This window comes from Pinus tabuliformis, chromosome 1_2, assembly GCF_031772625.1.
Source record: "Pinus tabuliformis cultivar Carrire ecotype Pingquan chromosome 1_2, CPIR1, whole genome shotgun sequence".
Classification (NCBI taxonomy): Eukaryota; Viridiplantae; Streptophyta; class Pinopsida; order Pinales; family Pinaceae; genus Pinus; species Pinus tabuliformis.
The window spans coordinates 217,983,046-218,008,218 of record NC_142298.1 but is presented as its reverse complement, the minus strand read 5'-3'; positions in this window follow the sequence as shown (position 1 = coordinate 218,008,218).

The window sequence follows — 25,173 nt, the reverse complement described above, 5'->3', positions numbered from 1 at the left end:
GGTGATGCTATGCCTTTGAGTCCATATGAAATTGCTTATGAAGCTGTGCAGTCTTTTTCCGACACGAGTTCAATCCAAATTGACCAAATGAATGTGGTTGGTGAAGAATCACTTTTCACATCAACCTCGGAACGGATAGCGTTTCCTGAAGTTTTGTCATCTGATGAACAACTTCGCGAAATCCTAAGTGTAGATGATCTACCATGGGAAGATCTCCATCACAGATCTTCGTTTTTACCTGAGGCTGATGACTTTGAAAATGATTTTTCATCCATTTTTACCGCTGAATATGTCAAGGACGCTCAGAATCCCATGAAACATCCTGATTCAGAGTTGAATTTGGCAAACATTTCTCAAACTATTGCCATTGACATTTCAGTCAAAACTGGAACTATTGAGAACATTCATATAGGTGCCTCGTGTACAGATGACGAAATTCAAAACTATAAGGCCCTATTCCAAGAGTTCCACGATGTGTTTGCCTGGTCTTATGAGGAGATGCCAGGAATTTATCCCTCCATTGTTGTTCATGAGATTAAGACTTACCCGGACGCTAAACCCGTTCGGCAACGTCTGCGTCAGATACACCCTAGGAAAGCGGTTGCGATTAAAGCGGAAGTTGAGAAGCTGTTGAAAGCAAGTTTCATTTATCCAATCCCGTTAACGGATTGGGTTTCGAATATTGTTCTGGTTAACAAGAAACAAGGAACAATAAGAATATGCATCGACTATAGGGATATAAATCGTGCTTGTCCAAAAGACAACTATCCTACGCCGTATATCGATCAAATAATTGATGATTGTGCCGGCAGTGAAATATTTTCCTTCATGGATGGTTTTTCCGGTTACAACCAAATCAATATTCTACCTGCCGATCAACCAAAAACGGCTTTCATTTGTCCTTGGGGGACGTTTGCTTATTGCAAATTACCTTTTGGACTTAAGAATGCCGGAGCCACTTTCCAACGGGCAATGTCTTACGCGTTTCACGACATCAAGCACATTGTGCAACCGTATCTCGATGATTTGCCTGCTCACTCTTTACGTCGAGCTGATCACCTTGTTCACTTACGAGCTATTTTTATGAGGTGTCGGCATTATCGAATTCGGTTGAACCCACACAAATGTGTCTTCTGCATAGAAGTGGGACGATTGCTAGGATTTGTCGTTTCAAAAGCCGGTATCCGCGTCGATCCCTCGAAGGTAGAAGCTATCATCAAATTGCCTCCTCCTTCGAGTTTGCGCCAACTCCAAAGTTTGCAAGGGAAAGCAAACTTTTTACGTCGATTCATTCCTAACTACGCCGAGGTTACAAAGGGTTTCACCCGGTTGTTAAAACAAAATGCTCAATTCTCTTGGGATGAGATAGCTCAGAAATCTTTTGATGCACTTAAGCACCCGTTGACCCATGCACCGTTGCTGCATCCTCCCAACTACAACCAGGATTACTTCTTGTATCTCGCCGCCTCCCACTCCACCATTGGAATGGTCTTAGTTCAGGAAGATGAATTCGGAACGGAACATGTGATATATTATCTTAGTCGGACCTTAAATCCAACCGAGTTAAAATACTCACATGTGGAAAAGTTGGCACTGGCAGCCGTTCAAGCTGTCCAGCGTTTTCGTCACTACATTCTTCTCCGCAAAACTACAGTGATTTCGGATTGCAACCCTATGATCTATATTTTGACTAAACAATTGCTAGGGGGCAAGTACTCCAAATGGATCGTTATCCTGCAGGAGTTCGATTTGGAGTTCGAGAAGTCCAAGTCTAAGAAATCCTTAGTTTTTGCCGAGTTGATGTGTGATTTCCCGCGTGCTGATACAGAGACTGTGGCAGAGGAGCCCATTGCGGACGAATATTTGTTTCTTATCAGTAATTTAGATCCGTGGTATGGGGATATAATTGTCTATCTCCAGACCCAATCGTCGGAGCGTCGGAAGATTCGGTTCCAGTCCCAACAATACAAAATCATTGGAGATACTCTTTATTGTCGTGGGGCGGACTTGATTTTTCGACGTTGCTTAACTCATGAGGAAGCTGAGAGGGTTTTGAATGACTGTCACTCTGGAGCGTGTGGCGGTCATATGTCTGGGTATGCCACTGCCCAAAAGATATTGCGCGCTGGTTATTTTTGGATGTCCTTATTTAAAGATTGTATTATTGCGGTCCGAAAATGCCATAACTGTCAGGTGTTTGATCGAAAGATGCGCGCGCCACCTGCTCCTCTCCACCCTATAATTGTCGTTGGTCCTTTCGGTAAATGGGGTATCGACTTTATTACTTGTAACCCTCACTCGGCCGGGGGGCATGCGTATATCATCCTTGCGGTTGATTATTTTACTAAGTGGGCCGAGGCGATTGCTACATTCGAGGCAGACGGCAAGACAGCAACAATTTTCGTATTCAATCACATTATAGCTAGGTTTGGTGTCCCACAAGCAATAATCACTGACCATGGATGCCATTTTCGAAACATTATGATGATAGAACTTACAGGCCAGCTTGGTTTACGTCATGATAGTTCTACTCCTTATTATCCCCAAGCGAACGGTCTGGTTGAGTCTATCAACAAAGTCCTAGTCATCATGATCCGACGGATCATTGGTATTCATCGGTCGAATTGGCATAACATGTTATTTTCGGTGCTATGGGCATATCGAACCTCAATGAAAACATCAACAGGGTTCACTCCTTTCCAACTAGTTTATGGTTTGGAAGCCGTGTTACCCATTGAATGCGAAATCTCGTCACTACAGATGGCCATCGAATTACTCCCAGCTACTTCCGAAGAGGAGAATCGTATGTTATGCTTAGCTAAATTAGATGAGACTCGACGTGAAGCTTCTTTAGCAATCGAGACTCACGCAAAACGAATGAAAGCTCAGTATGACCGGAATGTGACCCCTCAAAATTTTTCGGAAGGAGACCTAGTGTTGTTATATGATCAAGCTAATGATAAGTTAGGTGCTGGAAAATTCGTTCCTATGTGGCATGGGCCCTATATTGTCAAGCGAAAGCTAGCAAAAGGGGCCTATGAGCTGGTAGACTTTGACGGGGACTCTTTGGGTAAACCCAGAAATGGACTTTACCTAAATAGGTATTATGCTTAAATGATGGGTATGGAGATTTTAGTTAGTTTAGTTTTCTCTTTCTAGCTAGTATGTGTGTTTAGTTTAGACAGTGTGCTTTAATGTAGAGAGTGTGTTTTCGTCGTTATTCTGGCTTATCTTGGTTTTGCTCTTGATATTGCAGATGTCGACGCCTCTCCAAATGTACATTGGATTTGCTGATGGTTCTTGTCATAGTACACGGAATATCTCTTCCGCAGCTTGGGTTATCTATTCGCCCTCTGACGAGTTAGTTTCTATGCATGGGGTGAGCCTCGGTCAAACCACAAACAACATTGCAGAATACAGTGCAGTGATTGAATTATTATCTGAATCTATTTCATTTGGGATTTGGAGTTTGATAGTGAGGTTAGATTCTGAACTCGTTGTATTACAACTTAATAGAGTCTATGCCATTAGGAATCCAGTGTTGCTGAGATTATTTTTGAGGGTGCGTCTCTTGGAACGTGAATTTGATTACATTGAATATCAACATATTCCAAGGTCTTTAAACACATTAGCAGATGCAATGGCGTCTCGAATGTTAAATAGACATTTGTAACAATCATAAATGTAAATTTATAAACATTTCATCACACATGTTAAACAAAATAAGCCAGTAATAATGATATATATATAGATAGGAGTGTGTCAAAAAATATACATCGTCTTCGATCATAGGTTTAAAACACCTTATGATCAGCAAAAATGATAAGTACAAAAAGTCAAAATGTCACATGTGTCTACAAAAATGACCATCCAGTCACTGGTGATGCTCCCTGTAAGACACCACTGCACGGGCCACTCTACATAGAAACCTCCTAAAAGGTCCCGGGACCGCGACTACATAGCGCTGCAGTTTGATAGGAATATCATCTATAGTCGTCTCCGGTATATCCACCGTTAGACGCTCTAGATCCTGCTCCAACTCAGCTAGCGTCTTTGCGGCCGCATCCTGTGGGGCCGGTGCCGGTGCAACTGGATGTCTCCTCTCAAAAGCCCGGAGATTGGCTGGACGTCGTGGGCCTACATCTGCATTTTGAAAATTTTTACTGTTAGTTTGAGACGATATATATAAAAAACAAAAAAATAGATAATTTAAAAATTTGTGGAAAATGAAGTACCTCTGTCATCCCATTGTTCTCCCTGTGGAAGAACCATGTCCGGATCATTCCGAAAATCCATTCCGGCATAAGGAAAATCCTGAATAGCAAAGACCTGGTTTTCCAACCAGTGAAAGTAACCATCAGGAAATCGAACAACTGTCGTGCCCTCGTCAGGATGCCGGGCCATTACCGCAACCCATCTCGTCAACTTAGGCTCCCGAGGAGCCCCAACTGGAACAATAAGCTACTGGGGGATCAGCATAGGAACTCTCTCTAGGGCAAAGCTCACAACCAAAGGCCCATATCCAAAGGTCTTCAGTTGGCCATTCTTTGCCCTAGTCAGTTGGCCTTTCATGTTGGCCAACACAGCATCGCACCAGTTGAAAATGGTGCCTCGGTAGCAATCTATTGCCATCCGCATTTGGGACCCAGTGGCAATGTGCAAGGCGGCTGCGCCGCAGAGTCTAGTAACTGTAAAGGCAATTACCATAAGTTCAGGCAGGGATATATACTTGATTTCTATCCCTTTCTCCTGGTTCTGATTGTTGCACCACTCTAGCCGGAGGCTAGCAAGGGATTGGCCACCCGGCCTAGTCCCGGAGAGAGTCAGTTGCTCGCCCCTATTAGGCAAACCAGTGAGAAAATATATGTCAGAGGGCTCTATCTCGAGCTGGTGCCCTCCGATGTAAAAGCATTGTTCCTGGACGTTCCACCTTTCAACCAGCCACTCTAAGAATGGCACCTGGGCCCTCATGCCAGGTATGGCCCAGTATTTGTATAGTCCGCATGCCTTCAAAGCATCAATGGAGGGTTGATGATCTATTGCAGCCAAATCAACGTCCTCGTGTTCTCTTTCACGCCAATCAAGCATGGTGTGCACCCTGCACATCATAAAACATCTGTTAGAGTCCATAAAATTTTAAAATTTTGGTCCATTTTGGAGAAATGAGGGTTTCAAAACGCGTTTTGCGTGGTACGCACCCCGGCTTTTAGGAACAGAGCGTATGTACGCAGCTTCCCTTAAGGCCAGGTGCGTACGCCCGGTATTTTCCCCATTGAGAAAATATCGGGGTACACAGGTCAGCAATGCATGACCTGCGTACCCCAAAGGGCGCATCTTGAAACCCCAAGGCCTCCAAAAAATCAAATAAAAACCTAAAAAATGAATTCTAAACGGATGGAAATTAAGAGAAGGATGTTGTAGAATACCTGATGAGACGGCGTTCGATTCTAACGGTCGGATTCTCCGCATTGTCCACGGGAAGTTTCTTGCCAAAAGCCCTTTTCTCAACCTCAACAGTAAAATGGTAAAAATGACATGGTAAAAGTCTTTTTATAGGTTTTTTGGATAAAGGAATGTTAAGTTTGTTTATTTTTCACCATGAAGGGATATTTTTCAATGTATTTTTGCCCATCTTAAACAGGTATGAGTAATGTGTTGTTTTTGTGCAGGACAAAGGGACTTTAGGGTAAATTATCGTTTTTCACGTCAGAGTCATCTTTTAAGCCCTTTTCTGACTCCTAAAACATGAAAAGATTGCCGAGCGTTTCTTTTACACTCGTTAAAATGGAATTAAAAGACGGTCTCCTTATAGCCCTTTTCCGACCGCAAAAACGCGAAAAGATTGCCGGGTTTTTGTCATTTCAAACTTGATATTGGAAATAAAACGACGTGTCTTTGATCGCTTTTTACTTTTCAGGTCGACGACACTAAACATGAAAGTACTCCTTGGTCGCAAGATCAAGCGGTTCTCTCAGGTATGATTTTATACTTTTTCGGGCTTGAGAGACACAAACTTACGAAAAAGTTCACCTTGGAGTCTTCTTTAGTTTTTTCAGACTCTCTAAAATTGAAAAACGCCGAGTTTCTCCTATACTGGACTCGTTAAAATTTCACAGTAAAGGACCTGTTCGATTACAAACAGGAATGGAACACTCCTTCTTAGGGTCCGAATCTAAACTAAGTTGGACTCATCCGAGCTTATAATCAAGCATATGTTATCCTCCTCAAGCTTGTAAAAAATAAAGAGGTACTTGCCATAAATGGTGGGGGAAAAGAGAGAAGAATGAACCTATTTGTTATCCTTTGCTGCAAAAGAACCTTATCACCGCTCTTGAACACGACACTTTTCATTCACCTGGGGCTGGAAATCCTTTGCCTTAAATTTGATTAAACCTCTTTGAAAATCTTCAACCATTTTTGTGTATTAACTTTGGGTCAATCATCACCAAGCCATCTGTCGTGTCGTTATGTGTTCAAGAGGTCTCTGCAAATAAACCATTCATACGCAAAACACATGTCATCCATTTGACCATCCCTGAGTCAGTCCTTACAGCAACATTTCTTCAACTTCAACAATGATTTCGTGTTGTAGGCTTGCCTGCAACCGGTCGCTTTCTATCGACATCAGCACATTATCTAGAAAGATGACTTAGAAATCGTCAGTACCTTGAAGTCTGCATGCATCAATGGTAGGTTTCTCGCCTTTGACGACAGTTTACATCATTGACTTTCGATCAAGGGATTCTGTGATGTGTTCGACATCAACACATTTATTCACATTTCATGGATTGTACTGGGTACTTTGAGAACCATTGACATCACTGGTGGTCTCTCTCACGCTTGTTAACGGTTTACATCATTGACCGGTAATCAAGTTGTTTCTACCATGCTCGACATCAACTCATTTATTCGCGTGGATAGAATCGTACCAATTCGAGAAGTAGAGATGAAGACCCTGGATCTAGTTTCCACCATCCAGGCTGCGAGGAGTTTTGTATTCATTATATAGTAGACTTATCATAAACAAATGGCTGCGTCCATACTGTGTCTACAGAAGTCTATGATTGTGATGTACTGCAAAATCATTCTTGTATCAGAGTAGTAGTTAGATTGTTAGTTAAAGTTTTCAATCTGAGTATGGGAATGCCTACCTCAGTGATGATATCATTTTATATATGTCTTTTGTGTTGAATAATTGCAGGTTCTGACCGGGCTCTCCGCAAGATACTCCTTGAAATGATAAAGTACTTCACCCTTCCTAGATCATATGAAACCCTTATCTACTACAGGCTTCGCACTTTAGGGGGCAATCTGTTACACTAAAAAATGTCACCATGACTATTTACAGTTAGTATGGCTCCATCCACTGTCATACTATCCTCCTTGGCAAGTCTCATGCCTCTGCTCTGCATGTCAAACTCCAAAAAGAAGAGAAAAGTCATTTAAAGTCAATTATCTCTGGTACGCAGTTTCTCTTAGCCTTACCTGCGTGTACGCAATCCAAGTTCACAATACCTGCGTACTTGTACGCTCTGTATGTAAAGGGGTGGGTGCGTACCCCTGTAAAGGTCAAAAGGCGCGAGTTTCATCTTAAAAATGTTACTTGTGGTCATTTCTAGAGCATTCTAGAAGCTTGTTTGTCGTGTATGAAGTGCCTCCAGATGGTTCATGTACCCAAAGAAAGAGTAACTTATCCCATGAAGAGGGGAGCCTATCCCATTGAAAGAGGGGCTTATCCCATCCATGGTGGAGCTAATTAACTTCTTCTAGAGCACTATAAATACAGGCATTGGGCCAGAGGGAGGGAGGTTGAAAGATGAACATTCCTAAGGGTAGATGCTGCTGGAATTAGGACTTCCTTGTGAGAGCTTGTGAGGAGAGATTACCATCTTTACTTGTTTCCATTGGGAGGTGGGTGAGCTGATCAGAGTAAAGGAGAACTCTTGTGGACCCTGGAAGGAGCTTGCACAACACCAAGGCTCAGGTTGTAATGGTTCCTTTTGTTACCTTTAATACAAATTAGTCCATTCTTCTCAACAATTTGTTATTTATGAGTTGTTTCATATACTCCTTGGTCTATATGTTAAATATGCTTTATTTTATCTTATAATCAGGTGCTATTTAATGGTTTGACTGTTGGTGAATGCAGGTTTTGAAGAGAAGGAGGAGCTCATCCGGATCAACGAAGTTGGGCTACGAAAACAGTGTTGGGTTAGAGGTAAGAGCTAAACACTTGATTGCTCATATTGTAATGTATATTTAGAGAAGGATTGCTCTCGTTTGTCTTGTTTGTCATTAGAAAGTCTTAGACTTCTAGGAAGGTCGGTTGTGTCCGCACCATCGACTAATTCTGTGACACAATGGGTAGATGAAATTTCATTAGGGGGTAGTTGCATGCATGTGCCACATGGAAGCTCAAAGGGTGGTACAGTGAAGAGTGAGTTTGTTAATTGGGACTCCCATCGTCATAAGGAAGATAATCTGTAAGAGGGACAACCTTAAGGATTTAGAGAAGAAAAAAAGGTTGAATTTTTCTATATTTTAGATAACAATGACACAAGCTTGCAGATTGAATGTAGGTTCTAGGTAGCTCGATTGTGTGCTAAGTGAGGTGCTAAAGGAAAAAATTTACACATTTTGTACGTGTGGGAGCTCCAGACCTGAATTTTTACTATTGTATATTAAAACCAATGAAGAAAAATGGAATTCACTGGGAGGAGGACAGATGATATGGTTCTCCAATTAGAATTCAATGAATTAATGATTTATATAAAGTGACGAAGTTGTCTTGAGAGATCACAGTGAATAATTATCACATAATCGCATCAAATTTGACCTTTTAGGTCCTTATATAGGAATTATTTGAAACATGTGTGAGGCATGGACACATTTCTACCTTTCATTGTTCCCCAATAAATGGTAGTTTCCACTAGACATTACTTTGCACTATCGATCTCCTAGCTGCAAAGGGCATTGGGGTGGTGCGAAGGGAACGAAAACATGCTACATGTCTAGATCCACAACCTCTAGTAAAACTAATTTTCATACATATTCCTATTGTGAAACCATCAATAAATGGCTAATAATAATTTACCCCCAACATTTGATCATTCGTGAAAGCTTCCCCACTAAGATATTTATGATGTTAAAACGTATAGGGTAGCGGTGACAAGGAACATGGAGGGAAGTGAATGTATGAAAAGGAGATGAGGGCATGTACGCGGAGAGTGATCTAGTGTATAATGTGGGTACGGGGGGTGGGGGCGGGGGCAGATGTGGAAGCCCACGTGGTGACAAGCAGCAGGTGATGACAGCATGACATCGTCGTGGATCATGGGTGGTGTGTATTGGACACATGTCAAATTTTCATATTAGGTGAAAGGTAGATATTTTAAGACTCAAGGTCATGTAGAAAGCCTGTATTGGCAACACACATACTACTCTTCATGACCTTTAATGTTAAACGTCACAAAATGTGATGGCACAAGGGGTTATGAGCTATTTGATCTACAAGTTCCTTCACCATTAGATCTGGGAGGTGCCCGAATTTTGTTAGTGCCCTTCCACCCACAAAATTGACCTACTATGGCACATTATACCCACCCTCAGGCATGCCCACCAACACCAAGCACCAAAGGTTGAGGTGTGATGTGGCCTGTGAGGGTAACAGTTGCACCCACATAATGGCAATTGCTAGAGGTTAGGAACATGATCGATTCCACGTTGAGGCTGAAAAACGGGTTGGTTACACTTGACCTCAGATTTGACCAGGTATTTTTTTGACACCTATAGTAATATTTATCCTATGATGATCAGATGGTATGTGTTGAGCTTAATTTATGCTTATGTTGGTGAATCATTTCATTGGTTTGAGCATACATTATGTATATAATTTTGCACATTGACCCATTTTCAAGATATTTTTAGTTATGAACTTGTTTATTATCAATGAGATAATATTTACTAAATACATGAATTTTAATTGAGTCTTAGCTAACACTACTTCTCTTAGGATTCATGTCAACACTACCTAGTCACTATTATATGCATAGTGTTCCACTTGTTGAAATTCCATAAATCACTCATTCACATTTGTTGAAGGTTTTATTTTGTTTTCCAATGATTGTTATTCATTTCATCCAACGTGAACTATAAGGATATGATGGTTTTCAATACTAGATATCGGATGAGGCACCTAAACTAAAAAATGTAGAGTCTAGTTGGGATTCTACACAAGGGAAATCCCCTTACTATTTGCAGAACATTTTGTCCCCTCAACAAAATAGTGTCTAAATAACAAGGGATATAAATGTTACAACATGAAAACAAGGAAAATAATTGATTATATTGATGTTAAAATTGATGCGCACATTGAAATTGAAGAGAATCAACTGGTGAGTATGTTGGGAATGGGTCCCATCGGTCATGTTGGGAATGGGTCCCATGGGGTCAATTTTGGGGTTAAAGACCCAAGTTTTGGGGTAGAAAGCCTGAATTTCGTATAAAGAAATATAAAGTCTCCACATTTTGTGACCGCAGAGTGCGAAGATATCAAGAGTCAAAAAGGGTTTATGCGCTTAGTTTCGATAGGTTGTGTCAGCTTGATGAGATCCTCCCTTGGTCTACGGACCATGGGATTGTATAAAAAGGAGGTCTTAGAGGATTCTAAGTTTGTTTGAAGTACGTAGAGTTGATGGAGATAGAATCATTAATGAGTCTGTAAGGAGCTAAGAGCGAGATTCTTACCCTAGGAAGAAGGATTACAACTGAAGGCGCCAAGGCCTAGGGTAGAAGTCCGTAGCTGAGTGCACAGACCCCTGCAACTATGTGCGCAGGGTAGTCAGAGTTTGTACTAAATATATGGATCATTAATAAAGAAGAGTATTCTGAAATTACTGTGTATTTTACTTCTACCAATTGCATGCAATTATGTTATGTTAAGCACTGGGTTTGTGTTTTATTGTTAAATTGATGTGTGAATCTATATGTTTTCCTTCGTTATATGAACGCAAGTAGAGATCTATATGTTTATGTAAAGATAATGTAAATGGCATGATAGAATTAGTGAACACTTAAGATAATCTAGAGAAATATACAACACAGTAGTTACAGAGTTACGTATGTGCCGAGATCACTTGTTAGGGTTACATGAAAGATGATCGTAAACCTTCACAGAGGTTCTGAAAGACTAATAGAGAAGTACATAGATAATCCCTAAAGTCTTATCGACATGTGCAAAAGCAGAGTTAAGGTATAAAAATAACATCACAATCATCTCAAGGTAATTAAACTTGGTTCATGCACCCCCCCATATTGCTTCGGGTGAGACTTCAGTCCGCGCTCTGCGGATTAATGACAAAAGGGTGAGTAGTGTAGGGATTTTCTTGGTTGACTAAGACTGAAAATGAGTCAAGGATTGTGCACCTAACAGAGCTTGAAGAAGATAGATTTATAGGTAGATTCCATCAATAGGTTCAAAAGGAGCACGAAAAGGCATGGCACGATCAACATATCAAACTGCACATCTTAAAGGTAAATGATTTAGTTTTGTTATATGACAACAAGTTTGATAAATTTCTAGGGAAATTTATGATGCATTGGCTGGGGCCCTATGTCATCAAGGATATTACAGATGGTGGAGCAGTTCAGTTGGTAAAATTGAATGGAGAACCATTCCTAGGACGCATGAATGGCAGCCGATTGAAGCCATACACCAGTGATCTAGATAGATGACTACATGATGGAATCACATTCTTAGCATTCCAGGTAACTGAAAGGAAGCACAAGACTATAAACTACACTACCTGGGATGGGGAGCTGCGTGATTGGGGAGCTACACGGAATGAAGGAATGTCACAATATTAGCAGACACCTACAGGGAGCTATGCTATCCAAGAAGGGACCGCACGGGGTAGTTGGGAAGTGACCATTATGGTCATTGTTCATGGCTTGATAGTCAGAAAAAGGCCATATGGAATGGGTGCAGCATTCAACTCAGAATTTAAAGGCAAGATTTAAGAAAATATGCTTCCAATCCAACATCTATGAACAAGTGATGGGGGGGACAATTGTATTTGAATTCGAAAATGGTTATAAATTACAAGTGGCTTCGCAATGAAAAACACTTGCCATTTTGAGAATTGACGTCTTAAGCTCTTAGGCACATATGAACCCTAATATCGTTGAAGCCATGATAGTGAGTTCAATTTTTGAGAAGTTGCCAACATAGACACAGGTGTTGTTGTCTAGCATAATCTTAGCACCCGCAAAAACCATGAGTGAAGGAGAAGCAATGACAGCTGAAGGAATGGCACCAGAGGTAGTAATGGTAGCCGAGCAAGTTTCCCTAGAGGTTGAAAGTGTAGACGTACTGACAAAAGTGCCTAAATCCCCCAGGACGCCCAGGTCGAGGCCTACCCTAACAGGCAGAAAACACAGCAATCGGTACGCGCATCACCCAGAAAGAACCCACAGACATGAAAGCCCATTGTGTAGGAAAAGGGTAAGGTGATTGACCTATAGCGTGAAGATGAGCTTGAAGAACTCCATGTGGGTGCAGACAACATTGATATGGAGGGGGCGAAGGACATTGATGTGGAGGGGTCTGACCCCATTTCTAAACTACTAGAGTACATTCCTTCGCGTAGAAGAAAGATGAAGCTTCCAAAGGATATTGATGAAAGTAATGTCACACTGCACACACCCTTACTACCAGACCAAATCATCTTTGAAGAACCGTGGTTGGGGTGTATTCCCCTTTTAAAATTGGAGGACTGGGATTTGGCTGATGTGGAACATTTTCCCCACCTAGCGACGGACAAACTCATGCACCACATCTTCTACAAATACTCTAGTTTGACCATGGTGGAGCCAAGAAAGTGGGTGAAGGGGGTAGATAAGGCGGGTCTCTTAAATATGTTATGGGTGTTGCACTACAACTGCACACCCATAACTATTGTAGTGATCAAGAATTTGTTGTTCTTGGTGCATGATGGGTGTTTGTGGCTAGAAGAGCCAATACCCATCATTGACATGCTGATCCATAGGATCACTTGGCTGCCACACTTGGGAGAAAATTCAGCCATGCGATTAAGAGGAAAGACAAGCGAGTGCAACCTCGCTAAAGCCATGAAGGAAAAATTCAAACTTGCTAAGATGTTGTGTGACTACGCCATCACAAATTTAGCTGACCCTGTGGTCAAAGTAGAAACGCAAATATTGGTAGGAAAGATAATGCGAAAGTGTTGTGTAGATGAAGTGCTGACACCAGTAGTGGCCTTAGCAGCCCAGTGTATGGAGGGTGTACGGTTTAACTAGGTGCTATCTCTATGGGGAGTTCCTCATGAACTGTAGAGAGGTGTAGGATCATAGAAAAATATTCCACTATGTTTGGTTGTTGCTGTCCATAGTTTTGGTCATGTGGGAGTTACCAGAGGGTGAGTCACCATGTTTGTGTCCTGTTGTCCTCTAAATTCCTAACCACTTCAAGTGCCTGCTCGAAGAGAACGATGCACTCCTTCACTGCACTATTCACCGCTCCCATGGCATCTTTCGTAGCTGCTTCATACTACTCTCTGATTTCTAGTGGGGTTGAAGGCTGGGCCTTCAACTACAGTTCTACAATCTTGAGGTTCAGATCAAACTAAACCTTCCCCAACTCTTTTTTGGCATCGCGCACTATAGCAGTGAGGTTTGAATCCACACATCTACTGGCTCATAATTGGGAATGGCCGACTCTGGGAAAGACCTGCATGCCTTGCCCACCAACTTCACCATGCACTCATTTCTGTTTGTGTCGAGGGCGAGTCACCATGTTTGTGTCAAGGCCTATTGGGAATGGGTCCCCTGGGGTCAATTTTGGGGTTAAAAACCCAATTTTTGGGATAGAAAGCCCAAATTTTGTATAAAGAAATGTAAAGTCTCTGCATTTTGTGACCATGAAGTGAAAAGATATCAAGAATCAAAAAGGGTTTTTGCCCTTCGTTTAGATAGGTTGTGTCGGCTTGATGAGATCGGCCCTTGGTCCGCAGACCATGGATTGTATAAAAAGGAGGTCTTAGGGGAGTCTAAGTCAGTTTGAAGTAAGTAGAGTTGATGGAGACAAAGTTATTAATGAGTCTGCAAGAAAATAGGAATGAGATTCTTAGTGTAGAAAGAAGGATCTATAGCTGAGTGCACAGAGGCCTAGGGTAGAAGTCTGCAGGTGAGTGCGCGGAACCTTGTAGTTGTGTGCAGATCTATATGTTTTCCTCTATTATATGAATGCAAGTAGATATATATGTTTACACAAAGATAATCTAAATTGCTTGATAGAATTAGCGAAGATTTAAGATAATTCAAAGAAATCTACAACAAAGTAGTTACAGAGGCACGTAAGTGCCGAGATCGCTTGTTAGGGTTATGCCAAGGATGATCGCAAACCTTCGCAGAGGTTCTGAAAGACTAATAGAGAAGTACATCGATACGCCCTAAAGGCATATCAATCTACATGAAAGCAGTGTTAAGGTATAAAAACGACCTCACAACCATCTCAGGGTGTGGAAACTTGGTTCCTGCACCCCCCCATACTGCTTCGGGTGAGACTTTAGTTTGCACTCCACAGATTGATGCCGAAAGAGCCAGTGGTGTAGGGATTTGCCTGCCTGACTAACGCTGAACCTAGGTTAGGTCCCATCAATCCAATAGAGTATCATCTCGAATTATCCTATCAACAATGATGAGAAGGATGATGAGCCATTTTTAGATGAAGGCATTGAGGAATCCCTCAATCCACAATCCAAATATCCTATGAGTTGTGTGAAGAAACACCACCTTCTTTACCAAATTGTTGGTGACTTAAATTTATTTGTTCAGACAAGAATAATATTGTTAGATCCCCCTATTCAAGTGCATGTAGATCTATTATCTATGATAGAACGAAAGGAAATTTCTCAGGATATAAAGATGATAATTAGTTAAAGACCATACGTTAAGAGCTCGATCAAATTGAGAAAATTAAAACATAGGAGATTGGTCCAAGACCAATAAACAAGAATATTAATAGCATAATCTCATATTTGATATCCTCAAGGCTAGACATCATGTAGGAAATTGGTATTGATGGAAGATTTCAAGCAGCCCCAAAATAGAGCCATATCCTAGTAGCAAAGAGGATTGTTAGATATCTTAGAGCCACAATGCACTGTGGACTTTTGTACCCAAAAGTTAAAGATTTTTCACTGACTATTTTTACTAATGCTAACTGGGTAGGTGATGTAGATGATCGAAAGAGAACTAGTGGTCGTGTTTTCTTTCTCGGTGCAGGTATTGTTTCATTGATGACTAAGAACCAAACTTCAATTTGTCTCTCTACTGCTGAAGTAGAATATATAGCAGCAACTTCATGTTGTGCTCAATTATTATTGATGAAGAAGAATTTACACATTGTACACATGATTTATGATAAACTTATACCAATAATCTATGATAATAGAAGTGCAATCAACACGTCCACGAACTATTTTTTCGATTCAAAGACAAGGCATATTTCAATGAAGTACCATTTCCTAAAAGAGAAAGCTTCTAATCAAATTGTCAAGTTGGATTATGTACCTACAAAAGAGAAAGTAGCTGATATATTCACCAAACCTTTCCTAACAGATCAATTTAAGTACTTAAAGAAAATATTGGGAGTAGTTCCACATACCCCTCTCCACTAGATCTTTCTTAAAAGGAGGAAACATAAGCAATAAGCACTCAATATATCAATAGATGACTTCCAGGTCCACACGATTAGCATGATAGTGGGAGAAATTTGCAGGGGGAGCATATTGGTTTCATTTCCAATGATGTCAAAGAAGGAGAATTTCACCAAAGGGGGAGAAGAATTATAAATAAGAGAATGCACTGTGCTTTTATGATTTCGTTTTACGCATTTCCATTAATGCCAAATGGGGAGAATGTTAGACATAAGTTGTTGTTAATGGATAAGGAAAATATTGTTGTAAGAAGATTAGTAAATGAATAGAGAATTGGGAACCATATCTAGTTCAAAAGATCATCTCAAAATCTCTTGGAAGCTACTCATAGAGGTCAAAAAACCCTTTGCAATGGTATGGTAAATCCTAAAAAATGCTTCCTAGATCAAAATATATTGTAGGTTAAATTTAAGGTTAAAAGAATCAACAAGTCAAATTTCCAAGTTCAGTCTCGCTATACCCCAACCCCTGACCTATTTAGGCCTTTTGGCAAGTTGATCCCTTCGACAATTTTGTCCATTAAGTTAGTCAGGACGTGGGATAATTGGGATGATGAACCTATAAATGGACCGACCTGCCAGACCCACAACCATGTGCGACTTGACTCAGACATAAATATTCTCACTAGTTGCTGCACAAATTCTCATTATGGTCCTTTAAATATTGTAAAGAAATTTACTTAAAATCTTAGGGCCATGACACTATGGAATTTGTAACCTTGGCCACATGGAAACATTGATGGATGACACATGACACATGTTGATTGGCTTAAAATGGTGACCTAGAAGCATAGGTGGAACCACAATAACACATGATGTTAGCATGATGTAATTTTCTCAAAGACCCAATATAATGTCAACATGCAGTAAGACATGGCCACATGGAAATATAGGAAAATGAAACATGGCATGCTGACTTCGAATTTTCATGTGGCCAAGTGGGATAAATTCAAGTGACGTGTGGCATCACTCAAGAGCTACCACATGGCACAAATGACACAACTATGACATGATGATGATGATGTGGTAGTACATTGGAAGTCATGCCAAGGGTCATGTTCGATGAATTTTTTCTAGTGTTAATGAGTTTTGGCTTATTCAGGTCTTTGTGTAATTAGTGGTGAATGAAACATGCAAAGCCTTAATCTTGTTATTCCACCAACCTCATTAAGGTTGTGTTCTTAACACTTGGTTGTATGGGGGAAATGGCCAATGTAGAGGTAGCTGAGTAATTCAATAACATCGACAAATTTAGTGACAAATTTAGAAAAACGGTTAAATTTCGAGTTAGACAAACTTAGAAAGTCACAAATAAACCCTCATATTTTTCTAGAATTGTAAACTTGGTAAAATTACCAGAATTTTTCCTGTAAGGACAACTTAGATTTTGAATAATAATTGAAGACACTAAGAAGAACAGATATATTAGGAAGAAGGAACAAATAAGAATTCATGAAAGCTAAAGATTTGAACTTAGTTAACAGTTATAAATCCAAAATTATCAACTCTAATTCTATGTAAGCATAATTGAATTTGCAACGAGCGTTGAGTGTGAATGATGTCGAAATTTCTAATGGTGTGTATGGTGGATTGATAAGTGACCAGATATTGTTGAAGGTGATTTTATGATGATTTGGGTGAGTGATTAAAGTGATAATTTATTTATTTTTTGGAAGATAATGGTGTTCATAATTTGAGGTTTAAAATTGAATGAAATATGAATCAAGGAGTTCAAGCAACTAGAATATTGTACATCAGGGGTTGTAGCTCCTCCTAGTAGTGGTTGTCAAATAATTAGGGATAGGAAAGGAAAATTTGAAGGATGGAAATTTATCTTAAAATTTAGAGAACTTGGCAAATATCACTAGTCCATAATATGAAATATGTAAAATGTTTGATGATACTTTTGTAAAAATATTAAAATTTATAATAATTTTTATATAGTATCTATATAAAACTTTGGTGATTTTTAAAGTAAAATAATTTATACTATAAAATTTGGGTTATTCATTTTTAGGAAAAATTGAAATTAGTGAATCATTTTTTGGAAAAAGCATGGAAAATTAGACCACTTGCAAATACTAGCCCATAAAATTTTCCATTTGGATAGGACATCCAATCAGTAGTAGTTGATAAAATAAAGGGTTGTGGATCCTTTTAGTAGTAGCTAATAAACACAATTGTTGATGATTTTTCAGTGGTAGTTGTTAAAATAACAGGTAGTAGCTTCCTTTTGGATACATCCAGAGAGCATTCTAACAATAAGTTGAAGCTTGATTTTATGAAATTGTTTTAAGAAAATTTTTAAGAATCTGTATGTGCTCTTTGTGCTTTTTGTTTTGATTGTTGTGACTCTCATATGAATTGTTTCTGGAGCATATATTATGGCCCTCATATTCTTTCCTAGTGAAATAAAGTTTTAAAATTTTCACAATATTTATTCACCCCTCCTCTCAGTATTGTTTTACTTTCTAATAATGCCTATGCTGATGCATTTTCCAAGATCCCAAGATTACTTTTGATGATGGATAATATTTATCCATTTATTTTCTACCTAGAGCTCCTTCAATTTCTAAAGCACCTTGTAGAATGAGGGGTCTAGAGCTTAGGGAACTGTAGATGTAGTTCGAGGAGTTGTTGAAGAAGGGGCATATACAACCCAATGTATCACCATGGATATATCATTGGATTTTCAAGAAAAAATATGGAACATTGGCTTTACATATGGATTTTCAACAAATCAATAAAATGACTATTAATAATAAGCATCCATTTTCAAGGATATATGATATGTTCAATCATTATCAAGGAGCTAAGGTGTTTCCCAATATTGAATTAATGTCTAGACAGAAGTAGTTGTGAATTAAGGAATAATATATAAATAAGGAAAATTTCTAAACTTATTATCGACATTGCAAGTTCAAGGTGTTTCCTTTTGGATTATAAATGCACCAGATGCATTTATGTGCCTGATGAATGGTGTGTTCTGAGAATATTTCGATAAACTCAATATTTGTTTCTAGATGATTCATGCATGTATTCTAAATAAGAGCAGGATAATAAATAGCATATGAGGTTGGCTCTACAATTGCTCTAGGAACACTAGGTCTATGCCAAGATTAGTAATTTCTCTTCTTATCAAAAGAAAAATCATTATTTAGGTCATCTTATTTTGGAGGATGGGATAGTTGTAGGACCATAAAAGATTGAGTCCATCAAGAAATGTTCATCACCAAATAATGTAATATAATTCATGTCTTTTATGGGCCTAGATGGCTAATATAAGAGGTTCATTAAAGGGTTTTCTAGGATTTCCCATCCTATCACTTTGTTGTAGAGGAAATGTGTTAAATTTAAATGGACCTCTAAGTTGAGGGAGAATTTCAACACTTAAATGATATGTTATCAAGTTCTGTGGTATTAAAGTCTGGAGATTGTTACGAATATAAAGTATAAAAAATAAATTAAAAATAAACAATGTGAATAGTGAATAATCAAAATAATGGTTATCCAAATATTCATTAGTTAAATGAAAAGGCATGTCTAAAAGACATTCCCAATCATGAAAGGACATCTGCCTATGTATATAAGTGAATGCTCATTGTAACATTCAAACATATCAAGTACATTTTTATATGTAATAAATTATTATTACAAATACCTTTTGTGAATTTTTACATTAAGGTCATCAAGCTATAAGTTTTGTTGCTTCAGTAGTATCAGAGCCATGCAAGACTTTGAACATTATTCATCACACAATATAACCATTCGAGTCCCTAAATGTTATCCACCATAGAATATGCCATTATGTTTACATCCTAGATTCATTAAGTAATTTAGTAAAATTCAAGAAAAAATTTAGCAATGGGAAAAATCATATGTAGAAGTTACAACATGTCTAAAGGAAATTGATAATAAGGATGGTGATAACGATGGTGAAACGAAGCAAGGTGAAGGAGAAGAAGAATATATTGATCAGAATAATGAATGAAAATGAATATGTAATATATAATTATGACTATGAAATTGATTTCAATCAAGATGATGATTCTGATGAAGCTGATATAGATCAAGATGATGATCTAAATGAAGATGATGTGGATAAGGGCTATCTTGAAAAATAAGACGATAAAAAATATCATAACAATGAGGAAATGTTGAAGAAGACATTGATGATTCTGAAGATGGAAATACTTTAAGTCATGAGGTGTCTACATTTCCAAAAAGAGCTACAAAAAACACATTAGCAAGAGATTTTAAAAAAAGTTACAATTTGGTGCCTACTAGCAAATTTATTCAACCTAAATAATCTCTAAAAATAGAGGCTGCGAAGTTGTAGATTGATGCCTTACAAAATTATGTGAGCCCAATACCGAACATGTCTTTGATGACTCCTTTTGGAACAGTGAGGTTGATGTTGTATTAAATGTTTTGGACAATGTCAATGCTAGGTTGTAAGTTGATTCAACATGTGTGTACTTCCGAAAGACATTGCTAGAGTTTTAAACTCTAGGAATCAAGTGAAACTCCCAAATGGTCATTCCTCATTTGATTGAGAATTATGGATCATCACAATATCTCCCTGAAAATAAGGAACCCATGTGCACAATTCACTCATTTCCACATAATATCCACAACCATCTCACATGGCCAAGTGTTACACAATATTTTGTCACACCTCCTACACTTCCCTGTGTCATACCCCAAAGTGCCTGAAACTTGGCAATTATGTAGTGTACCCATCCTGATATGTAGTTCAGATCCTCCTTGAAGAACTAATGAAAACATTCCTTGATCTTTCCTTGAATAAATGAGCTCAAAACCATAATGTATGGGTTGGTGTGACCATGACACTGCTAACTCATGTTGATGGTAGGTTGCACCATATCAGCCTCGCGCTGCCAGCACAGTTTTGACCTGGATAGCTGTGTTGATCCCTAAAAGGAATTTTTTACCAAATAGGACAATAAGCTTCATGATCTAGAGGCTTCTAGGACGATGAGTTGTATGTTGTTCATTGTGGATGTGGTCGAATTCTATGTATATTTCCATTTGATCTTATCCCTATGAGCTTACTCCTTGAGATGAGGGCCTTACCCTACTTTGTAGAGATCCTAAATCCTTCTCTCTACCTATATATTCATCCTCTTCCATTCCCAAATGGTGGGTTTTTAATTATTTGCACCATTATGATGAGATAGTGCCTACATGCTATTCACATTAGCTTGGAGAAGGAGTGCTTTGGAGAGATTTAGCTTGGACTTGGACATTCACTCAAGGAGGGCTTACTAACATCAAGGCCTAGGTTGTATGCTTCCTATTTCATTTCTTAATATATAGAACTGTTGGTTCACTTTACATAAATGATTGTTTCAATGCATCATTTATCTTAATTCTCCTTGATATGTTAAGTGGATTACATTCGATTATTCTTGTTGCACTTGTATGCTTTGTTGTTTCTTTGTCCTGTTGTCAAGGTATTCAAAGGATGTGAGTAGTAAGCAATGAGCCTGAGAAACAAGAAATCAAGATCTTCAACAAAGGAGTACGTTATAGCATCAGAACGAGGTAGTTATCCTTCCTCTTCTCTCATTTCGATTGTAATTGGGAAAGTGTCATGTAGATTGTCACATTGGTTGCTAGTCCCGCTCATTAGGCTAGATGGATATTCTTTGTCCACAGAGAGGATTTACCAAGACAACAAAATGGAAACTCCACTGGGGAATTTATAACCTTTCCATCCATTCTGTCGATCTGATTCTCTGATGAGTTTGACAAACCATCAATTTATTGGTTTGTGTGCATCACTGTAGGTTTATAAAGTCACTGGTTTTTTCTTGAGAGGGTTCAGTCTAGTCTGATTTGTGAAAAGTTTTATTTTTTCCTTATTTTCCTCACCCAACGCATTTTCTATTCTTACAGAAGTGCTTCCGTCATTGCCTTTTAATTTACAGTCATGTTACTTTGCCTTTCATCACTACTTTTGATTTAACAGATGTGCTAATCCTAGAGGCTACGAAAAAATAGGGTTTCTTCTTATTTTCAGTGGATTTCAACCTCTGTGAGTGTTTTTCCAGTGTGATTACAGTGTGTTTGTGTTGATTGTTTTCCTTTGGTGGTTTCAATTATCTCTTGGCTTCTCTTGATGTGTGATTGAAGCTTGATTTCTATGGTTTCTAGGTCTAGGTCACCCTTCACTCATCACCTGGCTTATCTTTGTGAGTTTGATTGCCTTCATTTAGGAGTTTTACTGCGGTCAAGACACCATCTTCAAGTTTCTTTTGGTTTATATTTGTGAAGTTGTTTTAATTAGTATTGGATCACCTTTTTACTTTGAAAATTTCTTTTGCTCCATTGTCAAAAGTAGATTACAGTTGTTTGATTTGGTGAAACTGAAAGTGTATTCTTGTTTTGATTTCATTGTTTCTAAAAGAAAAGTGAAAGGGTTTCTTCATTTATGTATTTTTGAAATGATTTTTATTCGAAACAAATAAGTGAATGAAATTTTCATTTTAGTTGTTTTGGATTCCATTTTTCCTTTTCTTATGCATTAATTCGCATTTTGAATCAAAGTGAAAGGATAAGAACAAAATATTAGTGCGTCTTAGTGAAAGAAGGTGATTTTGTTTCTCATAAGATTTCATTTTGGCATTGCATTTGTTGGTGAAAGCGAAAGAGTAGCTTTCATTTTAACATTTTCCATTTGAAAAGTTAGGGAGATATGTTTTGATGCATTTTTTTAGATTGATGTATTTGTTTGGTTGTCTCTCTTCCCTCATTAGTTTAGCCTTCATTGGATGAAAATATTTCATTTTTATCATTTAGCTGCATTATAGGAATTCAGGTGACATCATTGAGCCATAAAATTGAAATCTAATTCAAGATAAACTTTAAAATTTACGTAAGGAGCATTTGTCACCTAACACAAATATCTAGAGGTTTAGGCTATAGACATGTTCTGGCATCTTTGAACATAAAATTTATCATTAACTACCTACATTGTATCTCACGGGTGAAATCACGTTCCAGTACGGAAGTATATTGAAGGTTCTATAGTAGTTTCGGGTATATATGAGGCACTTCAGTATGACAAGTACATCGAAATGCTCTCACCGAACAGTTATGCATTAGACAACTCTAACATGGACTTGTGTTCTCTGTACAATTGAGTATATATTGGGAGACCCCACTAGATTGCCATCCTTTAGCCACAGGTCACCGAGTCAGCTGCCTTGTAAACGTGATACACTGAACACAACATTCAGGGAGATTGTTCATAGTACCCTTAAGTCCTTGATGTTTGCTAAGGTGTATATAGCCATTCATGGATACTTGGTAAACCCTATTGCCTAGAATTACCCCTTTTTTATTGTTTGTTGTTTTGAGTCATAAAATTAACTAGAAAAAATAATATGTTGAACCCATGTAGTTTGCTTCCTGGCCTCACATTGAGTAATTCCTTGTGAATTTTGGTTTTTAAAGTCCCTCAATGAAATCATCTATTCTCCTTCTAATATTGAGAAAAAAATCATTGTGGATGAACCATTGTGCTCACCTCATAATTCCCCTTCATCCTCTGACAGTAAAGGATCTTCATAAGGAGTTCATCCTAAAATTTTACAATCACTTGAATCTCAAGGCTTTGAACTTAGAATTGTCCCAAATATCCAACCCCTTACTTCTCATCCTCCACCTCAAGACTCATAATCATCTCAAGAGTCTGATCTAGAAACCCCTGAGAGTCCACAGAGGTTTGTTTTATACCCTCTGAATCCACCTTTTCATCCATTTGTGATATCTCCTCAACATCCTTATAGTCCATACGATCAACCTCATGTTCCTTTGGAGTTATCTACTTGTCGACCTCAAATTCCTCCATGCGAACTATTTCCATCTATGGCTTAAGAAGCTGAGATGCCAACCTCTTCTCGAGATCCTATGGAAGTCTCCGTTACTCACACTCCTAGTGTTGATAATGATTTTGAATACGAATTTCCCTCATAATGCTTTCCTTATGTAGGAAGAGTTCCATATAAACCACCTCCTTAAAATAGTGGGCCTATGCTTCCACATGTTTATACAACCTTGGCTCAACTAGTTTTAGGAACTCCCAATTCTTCTTAATTATACCAAAATCCAGTTTGGTAATCGAATTCTATGCCTACCTCTAGTTATTTTATTCCTAATTTGACCTTTGATATCCCAATGCAAACATCCATTACGCTAGTTTTGATTCAACCAACTATCCCATCACAACCCTTACTTTCGTTTCAATCTTCATCCCAGTGCAAGTGACAATTTCAGTTTATATTTCTATAAGTTCCTCAGTTCCTCCATCAAGTGGAAAAAATGCCCCACCACCTCATTTGCAGCATGGGGGGAAAATCCAAATATCCCTCTTGTCTCAATTGGAACCCATGTGAGTGGATCAAAACCTCACATGGTTTGTGTGAGTCAACCTATTAGTGGTATCCTTAATCCTACTGAATCATCTATTCCACCTAGAGCAAGTAATTCCCAATATCAACAACCTTATTTGGCTCATATACTTCTCCAACAATCATATGTTCCATATGGTTCAAAAGAACTGCAAAATCCACCTTGTATTTTGCAAGTAGGTCCTCATGTGAAACTTGTTAAAAATCCTATTCCCGGTGCATATTGTTAAATCCCCACTGGAACTTACCAGTACCAAAAAGGAATTCCTCAAGTAACTTCAACAAAAACTTTTACAGCAGCAAGGGCAACCTTTTCAATAGTAGGGAAAACCTTTGTAGTGGTTTCAACAACCTTTGCAACAACAAGCACAATTTTTCCAACAACTGAATCAACCCTTGTATCTGCAAGGTCAAACATTGCAGCAGCAAGGTCAACCCTTACAGTAGAAAACCAAACCTTTATATCAACAAGGTCAAAGCTTGCAACCATAAGTCAAGCCCCTATAGTAGCAGGGCCAACATTCATATCACCAGAGTCAGTAATTGCAGCAGCCTTCCAATCCATATGCAACGCATAATCTTTATCCACCTTATGGTTATCAATGACCTATGACAGGTCAATATCAATCCTACCCTATGCATAATCCACCTTATGGTTAGGGTATCCTATAGTGGGGGGGAAATAAAGCCCCTTATAGTCAAAATCATCCACTTTGGGGGGAAAACCCTTACCAACAAGGTTGGAATCCACAAATGGGCCTTACCAAAGGCCTTACATGCCTTTCAACATGCAATTTCCATTTCTAGTGACATTGGAACTACCGAATGTCTCAAGGCTTACTAATGATCCAATTCTTCATTCACCTTATTGGCCTTCGATTCCCAATAAGATTCCTAGTGATTGCCAAAAATTTGAAGGAAAAACTAAAGAATACCCTCTAGACCATGTGATGACATATCACTTATGGTGCTCTTCCAATTCCTATGTTGAAGACTCTA